We start from the raw sequence: 11,411 nt of genomic DNA on the forward strand, positions 1-11,411 counted from the left end.
GAACCCTAATTCTGCTGGCGGCGCCCATACCTCCGGCCGACCGGCGACGCCCACGTCGACAGCAAGCCTCCGCGGCTCCGCCGGATCCTCCCGTCCCCATCCTCTCCGGTCTCCACCATCTCCAGGGCCTCCGGCCTCCTCGAGCAGTCCTCATCATCCTGGTGAGCCGACGCCCCTCCTGGTCCCCTCCACTCGGTTGTTCTCCCCTCTCAGTCGCTTCGCCGACGTGGCCGTCGTCTTCTCCATCGCAGATGGTCGCCGCCAGCGCTACTTCGGTGGTTCCCGGCCCTCGCTCGGCCACTTTCTGGCTCCCCACGACGAGGCGCGTCACGCGAGCCCTCTGCCCCATCCTGGTTTGCCCCCAGGTGCTGGTTCCATCTCCGACGGCAACAGGAGCTTCTCTGATTGCACCTAGTCCGCGCGACCCTGCGCACGCCTCCAATCTCCCTCGCGCGTGGCGTCCGTCTCGAGCACGTCCACGAGCCCTTGGTGAGACTCTGCTCCTCCTCACGTTTTTCCTGGTTGTCATCGTTCTCTGTCACCGGCGCGAACTGTCCGTGAAATTCAGTCAAAACACATGTCTTGTTCTTCAGTTAACGCCTCCGCGCCTCGCACACGCGCGTGTCCTTCCGGCTAAGCCAGCTAGTTTTGCTAATGTTTTGCCTGATAGCTTGCTAGTTAGCTTTGCACCATGTTAATCAATCCACCTGCTAGCCTGCTTGCTTAAGCTAGCTAGTCACGGTAGGGATATATTAGACATCCAGCTATCTGCTTGTTTCAGATTGGCATCAACGATCAACCGATCCAACTGCCTGTGTGCATGCTTAGCTGCTTGTTATATATGTCTCGTCGTTGCATAGCCTGTATCTGTTTTCTCTTCAGTTTCGTCAGACAAAGTACACCTCCCAGTTCCCTTCAGTCTGTTTCTTCTATTTCAATTGCAAAATGTGTTACTTTATATCTTCTAATCTATAGCTCAAAATCAAACATGTTATATATCAATTTTGATCAGAAAAATCCAATGAATTTGAATATTCCATCCATACAATTGTTTGCACCTCGCATCATGTCGAACCGTGTTAGTTTTGTGCATGTCATCTAATAAAATATGTACTGTGTCTTCCTCATGTTTGATTCCTCATTCCTGTGAGTGATACATGATACTGTGAATCTGTGATGTATGTGTATGTTCTGTGAATCCAAATGTCCTTTTCCGCCGCCGCCATGTTTGATCTGGTCTTTTCCGGGGAGTCCTTGGCTGTTGTCGTCGGCTGCCATTCCCGGAGTTGCCTCACGATCTGGCTGCCGCCATCGCGATCTGGGCAGTGCTGACCTCACGATCTGGCAAGCTGCCGGCCTCCTGATCTGGCAAGTTTGCCATCCTCGTTGGCCTCAAGATCTGGGCGCAGCTGGCCCTTAGATTTGCACGTCCTTCGATCAGCAATGCCAGAGTACATGTCTGAGACAACGATGTGCACTTGCTACTGTATGTTTGCTTCATTCCTTGTTACTTGCTAGACTGAATCTGTGATGTATCTGTGAATTTATTTGGCACAATATCTGTGAATATATCTCTCTTGTTATATTTTAGCATGAAGCAAAAGGTCATGCCAAAATTTTCACTTGACCGAATGCACCGTAGAAAAAGACATGCGAAAAGTTGTCTGCTGTTCAAAAATTCACGTCAACTTTGGTTAATTTGGTTATTACCGAAACCGAACCGGATGTTATTGGTTATTACCGAAACCGAATCGTATTCTCGTACAAAACCATATTTACCGAAGTATTGAAACCGTATTTACCAAAAACTCGTATAAACCGAACCGATTTAACCGATTTAACCGAATGCGCAGCCGGACGTATATGTAAGGAGGCAGGTGAAGGCGGTGCTACCAACTGGGCGTGCTACGTAAACCGAATTAAACCAGGAGAGGTATGTGCGTGCATACTACGTAAACCAAATTAAGCAGAAAAAATAAAAAGTTAAAATGTGGAGATTGGCAACGATGGGATCTACTACACGTATAAAAATGTGGTATTAGACAATGTAATAGGGCTTTGCTTCTTTCTCTTTATACACGTATACGGTATACCATTCTCATTTTGTATTGGATATGCACTCTATAGGTTGTAGCACGGGCATACACCAAAGGCCATGAGCTATGTCGACGGCCAAATGTCAGGGTCGTCGGTGTAGCAAGTGTGCGCCGATGGCCAAAAAAATACCGTTGGCACAGATAAACCGTCGGCATACTTGAGCTTGTACCGATGGTGGCCGACAGCATAGGTACCCTTCTTTTGAACCTGGAAAACAAGTCTATGTTTTGGTAGTTAATCCATGTTTTCTTTTCGAAGTCGGTTTCACGTAGTGTTCACTAAAATAGGCACAATTTTCTCATATGAAGTCAGTTTTCAACATATATACACTTAAAATGTTCAGAAAAATAACATATATGTGAATATATTTACAAAACATTAAGGTAGGATGACTGCCCTACCTTGTTTTAATGGAGCTTCGCCCCTCCATGCGAGGGAGCTCCCCTTTGGCCAACCGCAGGAGGTTCCGGGGCAGGAAGCCAGACCAAACCTCGTCCGAGTCTGCGGTGGCGCGGAATGCCCAGCCCAGGAGACAGCTGCCGCGTGGCAGGCGTCCATCAGCGAGAGCCAGACCACGTTCACGAGGAGCTCCTCCGGCAGATGGTCTATCTCGCAGGCGGCCGGCGTCTCCATGGCATTCCTCGCGCTCCGCTCTCGCTCGATATCTCGTCGTGTTTGGACCCTGTGGAAGGGCGGTGTAGTAGCCCAGCTCGCCTTGGGAGACGATGGCAGAATCGGAAAGCGGAAACAGAGTCGGAGAAGCCTTGTTCTCACGGCCGGTATTTGGGCCTTACACCATGGTGGGCCGCTGGCCATTGACATGTGCTGAAAGTGAATGCTAAGTAATGGAAACCAATTAATTCCACTGAGGTGGGTTTCGTGTGAATTTGTTTTTTATAATTGGTGCATATTCATTTTTTGAGTGTCCGATTTGGTTCTTCATTCACGAATCTCTGCGCACTCAGTCAGCCGCCTAATCTCATATCTCTTGGCCGAGTCAACGAAGCAATGCCTTGATCTAGTCGTCTGGGTGAATGAAACGACGGATCCATCCACTGCAATATCGCAAATGCCGCATGCATGAATATACGTGTGATAATTCCCCGGGTCACCCGTGACAACCTGCCAGAAGTGGTGTATGTGGCCAGAATGAAGAAGTTGGTGAAGACCTAATATAAGCTTAACAGGAAACTTCGTGTGGTTTCCATGGAAATTAATATATGAGCTGGGAAAAAGTCTCCCAAGATGAGACAACAAGCGCTTCTACTTATCCTTTGATATTTGTAGTTTTACATGCATGTCTTTTAGACATTTGGCGCCTTTAGCTTCTCCTAACTTATGGAAGAGGAGTTGGGGTGAAATATGGTCCAGAAAATCCTATGGAGCAAGGCGCCAGCTCAGGTATCCAAGGAATTAATCGTTCCGGCTCGGCTAAGAAGTAAATGCTGAGATGTCATCTCAGCCGCCCGAATAGCCCAAGAAGCGTAAGAGCATCTCCACCGGCACTTTCAATAGAGCTTCCAATAACTCTATTGAGATTCTAGTACAGAAAGCATCCGCACCGGCGCTCCCTAAAAACGCCAGCATGTTTTAGAGCTCCATAAAAGCGCCGGCATATTTTGGAGCCCCAATATGTTTCTAAGTTTAAAAAAATTTGTTCCTCGACTTGATCCATTTTGATTTTATTGATGTACTTATATATACCCAACAATTTGTGTCACATGTTTTCCAATGGTCCTTTATTTTGAGCCAATGACAATTCCATCTCTGATATCATCCAAGGCAGCACAATGATATCATGACGATATCTTTGCAAGGACACCAGACTATTGTCGACACACATGAATTGGAGAATATCTTGCAATGCCTAACTTCCTTTTAACCAGCTTTTCATCGGGCACTAACCCAATAAAGCATGTTCTCTTTTCTTTCCATGTCAATAATTCTGAACACTTTTTTCGTCTATATATACATGAAAAACAAACTTGTTAGGAAGATGTTTGGAATTAGAACTTCGACGGCATGATCCTTGTCGTAGAGAGCTCAGCAGCGTCATTTAGTTGTCGGGGTCGTGAGGCAGGAAGGGGGACTAGGTGACGTCGAAGTCGGTGAGCACTGTTGACGTAGAGTATTGTTGGGTGGAACGGTTTAGCCCCTTAGGGTCACCGGTTGCATGTTAATATAGGTGAGGAAAAGCCCCTCACGTGGCTTGTACAGAGAGAGTCCGTATACAATTGGTGTACTACACCATATTGTATACGGATACATATTACACCTCTAATACCCCCCTTAATCGAAACCTGGGAGAGGTTGAGATTACGCTTAAACTCATCTAGTTTCTTGGAGCATAAAGTCTTGGTAAATCCATCTGCTATCTGATCTTTACTGGAGATAAACCTGATGTCAAGCAAGTGTTTAGCAACACGCTCTCGAACAAAGAAAAAATCAATCTCAATATGCTTAGTACGAGCATGGAACACAGGATTAGCAGACAGATAGGTGGCACCAAGATTATCACACCATAAGCATGGTTTTTCCCTGAGTGTAACGCCAAGTTCTCGAACAAGAGCTTCAACCCAAATCAGCTCAGCAGTGGCATTTGCAAGTGCCTTGTACTCAGCCTCTGTACTAGAGCGAGATACAATAGGTTGTTTTCGAGCACTCCAAGAAATCAGATTTGGACCAAGGAATATAGCAAAACCTCCAGTGGAGCCCCTGTCATCCAGATCACCTGCCCAATATGCGTCTGAAAAAGCACTAAGAAGAGTAGAAGGGGACCGCTGAAAGGTAAGTCCAATTGTGCGTGTACCATGAATATATCGAAGGATCCTCTTAACTGCGGACCAATGAGCTGTGGTAGGAGCATGAAGATACTGACACACCTTATTAACGGAGAAAGCAATATCAGGTCTAGTCATAGTCAGATACTGAAGACCACCAACAATGCTTCTGTAATGAGTAATGTCATCAGGGCCAAGAGGAGAGCCATCTTTTAACGTCAGAGAATCTGTAGTAGACAATGGTGTTGGACAGGAGGTGCAAGAGCTCAAACCAACTCGGCTTAACAAGTCTGAAGCATACTTTTCCTGAGTTAATAACAATCCATGTGACTGTTTATGAACCTCAATGCCTAGAAAATAGTGGAGATCACCAAGATCTTTGAGAGCAAATTCAGAGTTTAGATTCCGAAGAAGAGCTGTAATAGCCTGATCAGAAGAGCTAGTGACAATGATATCATCAACATAAATAAGCATGTAGACAATAACACCCGACTTGTTGAACAAAAATAGGGATGTATCAGCTTTGGAAGGAGTGAAACCAAGTTGTTGAAGCTTGTTGCTAAGACGAGAGTACCATGCACGAGGAGTCTGTTTCAAACCATAGAGTGCTTTATCAAGCTTACAAACATAATTTGGATTAGCGGAAGACTCAAAACCTGGAGGTTGTTTCATATAAACTTCCTATTCCAGAACACCATGAAGGAACGCGTTCTTCACATCTAGCTGCCTTAAAATCCAGCCTCGAGAGACAAATATAGAGAGAACAATCCTGACTGTAGCAATTTTAACAACAGGACTGAAAGTATCCTCATAGTCAATGCCGTACCTCTGTTTAAAACCTTTTGCAACAAGCCTGGCTTTATACCTGTCTATAGTACCATCAGCATTTTTCTTGATACGATAGACCCATTTGCAACCAATGACATTACGTTTGGAACTAGGCGGAACAAGATGCCATGTGTTGTTTGCAAGCAAAGCATTATATTCTTCCTGCATAGCACTGTTCCAGTTTGTGTCTGTAAGAGCCTCAGAAATATTCTTTAGTTCTCCTGTAGATGTTAGCAAAGTATAGCGGACAGTTCCGTCGGTGTATTTTTTCGGGTTGCGAATACCTTTCTGTAGACGCGTTTGCACGCCGGTTGTAGGTGGAGGTGCAGCAGACAGCGGCACAGACGATCCTGGCGGAGGCAAATCAGCAGCAGGACCGGCTCCGGGATCGGTGCTGTCAGCCGACAGCTCATGGGTGTCCGCCACTGGCGCAGAATCCTGCGTGGAGGAAGCAGCAGAGAGAGGCGACGTGGCGAGGTCTGGTTGATGAAGAACCGGCGACAGCGACCGGCGGGTCCGTGATGCGCGTAAATGTACACGTCCGTTGGGAACCCCAAGAGGAAGGTATGATGCGCACAGTGGCAAGTTTTCCCTCAGAAAAAAACCAAGGTTTAATCGAACCAGGAGGAGCCAAGAAGCACGTTGAAGGTTGATGGTGGCGAAATGTGATGCGGCGCAACAACAGGGATTCCGGCGCCAACGTGGAACCTGCACAACACAACCAAAGTACTTTGCCCCAACGAAACAGTGAGGTTGTCAATCTCACCGGCTTGCTGTAACAAAGGATTAACCGTATTGTGTGGATGATGATTGTTTGCAAGAAAAGAGTAAAACAAGTATTGCAGTAGATTGTATGCGATGTAAAGAATAGGACCGGGGTCCACAGTTCACTAGAGGTGTCTCTCCCATAAGATAAAAGCATGTTGGGTGAACAAATTACAGTCGGGCAATTGACAAATAGAGAAGGGCATAACAATGCATATACATGATATGATAAATATAGTGAGATTTAATTGGGCATTACGACAAAGTACATAGACCGCCATCTAACTGCATCTATGCCTAAAAAGTCCACCTTCAGGTTATCATCCGAACCCCATTCGGTATTAAGTTGCAAAGCAACAGACAATTGCATTAAGTATGGTGCGTAATGTAATCGACAACTACATCCTTAGACATAGAATCAATGTTTTATCCCTAGTGGCAACAACACATCACAACCTTAGAACTTTCCGTCACCTGTCCCAGGTGTCAATGAAGGCATGAACCCACTATCGAGCATAAATATTCCCTCTTGGAGTTAAGAGCAAAAACTTGGCCAGAGCCTCTACTAATAACGGAGAGCATGCAAGATCATAAACAACACATAAACAATAGATTGATAATCACCATAACATAGTATTCTCTATCCATCGGATCCCGACAAACACAACATATAGTATTACAGATAGATGATCTTGATCATGTTAGGCAGCTCACAAGATCCAACAATGAAGCACAATTAGGAGAAGACGACCATCTAGCTACTGCTATGGACCCATAGTCCAGGGGTGAACTACTCACTCATCACTCCGGAGGCGACCATGGCGGTGTAGAGTCCTCCGGGAGATGAATCCCCTCTCCGGTAGGGTGCCGGAGGCGATCTCCTGAATCCCCCGAGATGGGATTCGCGGCGGCGGCGTCTCTGGAAGGTTTTCCGTATCGTGGCTCTCGGTACTGGGGGTTTCGCGACGGAGGCTATTTGTAGGCGGAAGGGCAGGTCAAGAGGCGGCACGAGGGGCCCAGATGACAGGTCGGCGCGGCCAGGGCCTGGGCCGCGCCGCCCTGTCGTCTGGCCACCTCGTGGCCCCACTTCGACTCTCCTTCGGTCTTCTGGAAGCTTCGTGCAAAAATAGGACCCTGGGCGTTGATTTCGTCCAATTCCGAGAATATTTCCTTACTAGGATTTCTGAAACCAAAAACAGCAGAAAACAGCAACTGGCTCTTCGGCATCTTGTTAATAGGTTAGTTCCAGAAAATGCGTAAATACGACATATAATGTGCATAAAACATGTAGATATCATCAATAATGTAGCATGGAACATAAGAAATTATCGATACGTTGGAGACGTATCAGCATCCCCAAGCTTAGTTCTGCTCGTCCCGAGCAGGTAAAACGATAACAAAGATAATTTCTGAAGTGACATGCCATCATAATCTTGATCATACTATTTGTAAACATATGTAATGAATGCAGCGATCAAAACAATGGTAATGACATGAGTAAACAAGTGAATCATAAAGCAAAGACTTTTCATGAATAGTACTTCAAGACAAGCATAAATAAGTCTTGCATAAGAGTTAACTCATAAAGCAATAAATCAAAGTAAAGGTATTGAAGCAACACAAAGGAAGATTAAGTTTCAGCGGTTGCTTTCAACTTATAACATGTATATCTCATGGATATTGTCAACATAAAGTAATATAACAAGTGCAATATGCAAGTATGTAGGAATCAATGCATAGTTCACACAAGTGTTTGCTTCTTGAGGTGGAGAGAGATAGGTAAACTGACTCAACAATAAAAGTAAAAGAAAGGTCCTTCAAAGAGGAAAGCATCGATTGCTGTATTTGTGCTAGAGCTTTTATTTTGAAAACATGAAACAATTTTGTCAATGGTAGTAATAAAGCATATGAGTTATGTAAATTATATCTTACAAGTTGCAAGCCTCATGCATAGTATACTAATAGTGCCCGCACCTTGTCCTACTTAGCTTGGACTACCGGATCTTCGCAATGCCATGTTTCAACCAAGTGTCACAAAGGGGTACCTCCATGCCGCCTGTACAAAGGTCTAAGGAGAAAGCTCGCATTTTGGATTTCTCGCTTTTGATTATTCTCAACTTAGACATCCATACCGGGACAACATGGACAACAGATAATGGACTCCTCTTTAATGCATAAGCATGTAGCAACAATTATTATTCTCATATGAGATTGAGGATATATGTCCAAAACTGAAACTTCAACCATGATTCATGGCTTTAGTTAGCGGCCCAATGTTCTTCTCTAACAATACGCATGCTCCAACCATTAAGGTGGTAGATCCCTCTTACTTCGTGACAAGACGGACATGCATAGCAACTCACATGATATTCAATAAAGAGTAATTGATGGCGTCCCCGAAGCATGGTTATCGCACAACAAGCAACTTAATAAGAGATAAAGTGCATAAGTACATATTCAATACTACGATAGTTTTTAAGGCTATTTTGTCCCATGAGCTATATATTGCAAAGGTAAATGATGGAATTTTAAAGGTAGCACTCAAGCAATTTACTTTGGAATGGCGGAGAAATACCATGTAGTAGGTAGGTATGGTGGACACAAATGGCATAGTGGTTGGCTCAAGGATTTTGGATGCATGAGAAGTATTCCCTCTCGATACAAGGTTTAGGCTAGCAAGGTTATTTGAAGCAAACTCAAGGATGAACCGGTGCAGCAAAACTCACATAAAAGACATATTGTAAACATTATAAGACTCTACACCGTCTTCCTTGTTGTTCAAAACTCAATACTAGATATTATCTAGACCTTAGAGAGACCAAATATGCAAATCAAATTTTAGCAAGCTCTATGTATTTCTTCATTAATGGGTGCAAAGTATATGATGCAAGAGCTTAATCATGAGCACAAAAATTGCCAAGTATCACATTATCCAAGACATTTTAGAATTACTACATGTAGCATTTTCCAATTCCAACCATATAACAATTTAACGAAGAAGAAACTTCGCCTTGAACATTATGAGTAAAGCCTAAGGACATATTTGTCCATATGCAACAGCGGAGCATGTCTCTCTCCCACAAAGTGAATGCTAGGATCCATTTTATTCAAACAAAAACAAAAACAAAAACAAACCGACGCTCCAAGTAAAGAACACAAGATGTGACCGAATAAAAATATAGTTTCGGGGGAGGAACCCGATGATGTTGTCGATGAAGAAGGGGATGCCTTGGGCATCCCCAAGCTTAGACGCTTGAGTCTTCTTAAAATATGCAGGGATGAACCACGGGGGCATCCCCAAGCTTAGAGCTTTCACTCCTCTTGATCATAGTATATCATACTCCTCTCTTGACCCTTGAAAACTTCCTTCACACCAAACTTCAAGCAAACTCATTAGAGGGTTAGTGCACAATTAATAATTCACACATTCAGAGGTGACACAAACATTCTTTACACTTCTGGACATTGCACAAAGCTACTGGACATTAATGGATCAAAGAAATTCATCCAACATAGCAAATATGGCAATGCGAAATAAAAGGCAGAATCTGTCAAAAACAGAACAGTCCGTGAAGACGAATTTTAAAGTGGCACCAGACTTGCTCAAATGGAAAAACTCAAAACTAATGAAAGTTGCGTACATATCTGAGGATCACGCTCGTAAATTGGCAGATTTTTTAGAATTTTCTACAGAGACTTGTGCCCAGATTCGTGACAGACAGCAATGCTGTTTCTGCGCAGCGATCCCAAATATAACATCAACTATAACATAGAAACTTTACTTGGCACAAAAACATGATAAGGAGAGGTTGCTACAGTAGTAAACAACTTTCAAGACTCAAATATAAAACAAAGTACTGTAGTAAAAACATGGGTTGTCTCCCATAAGCGCTTTACGCCTTTCAGCTAGGCGCAGAAAGTGCAAATCAAGTAACATCAAGAGTAGAAGCATCAACATCATAACTTGTTCTAATAATAGAATCAAAAGGCAACTTCATTCTCTTTCTAGGGAAGTGTTCCATACCTTTCTTGAGAGGAAATTGATATTTAATATTACCTTCCCTCATATCAATAACAAGACCAACGGTTCGAAGAAAAGGTCTTCCCAACACAATAGGACAAGATGCATTGCATTCGATATCCAAGACAACAAAATCAACGGGGACAAGGTTATTGTTAACCGTAATGCGCACATTATCAATCCTCCCCAAAGGTTTCTTTTAATATTATCGGCAAGATTAACATCCAAATAACAATTCTTCAATGGTGGCAAGTCAAGCATATCATAAATCTTTTTAGGCATAACAGAAATACTTGCACCAAGATCACATAAAGCATTACATTCAAAGTCATTGAATTTCATTTTAATGATGGGCTCCCAACCATCTTCTAACTTTCTAGGAATAGAAGTTTCAAGTTTTAGTTTCTCTTCTCTAGCTTTTATGAGAGCATTTGTAATATGTTTTGTAAAGGCTAAATTTATAGCACTAGCATTAGGACTTTTAGCAAGTTTTTGTAAGAACTTTATAACTTCAGAGATGTGGCAATCATCAAAATATAAATCATTATGAGCTACAGCAATGGGATCATTGTTCCCAAGGTTGGAAAAAATTTCAGCAGCTTTATCACAAGCAGCTTTCAGTAGCTTTAGCAATTTCAGGCAGCTTTTGTACGCTTTGCACTAGGAGTAGAAACATTGCCAACACCAATTATTTTACCATTGATAGTAGGAGGTGCAGCAACATGTGAATCATTATCATTACTAATGGTGGTAATAGTCCAAACTTTAGCTACATTATTCTTTTTAGCTAGTTTTTCATTTTCTTCTCTATCCCACCTAGCACGCAATTCAGCCATTAATCTTATATTCTCATTAATTCTAACTTGGATGGCATTTGTTGTAGTAGTAATCTTATTATCAATATCATTATTAGGCATAAC

The sequence above is a fragment of the Lolium rigidum genome, chromosome 2 (assembly GCF_022539505.1).
Source record: "Lolium rigidum isolate FL_2022 chromosome 2, APGP_CSIRO_Lrig_0.1, whole genome shotgun sequence".
Taxonomy (NCBI): Eukaryota; Viridiplantae; Streptophyta; class Magnoliopsida; order Poales; family Poaceae; genus Lolium; species Lolium rigidum.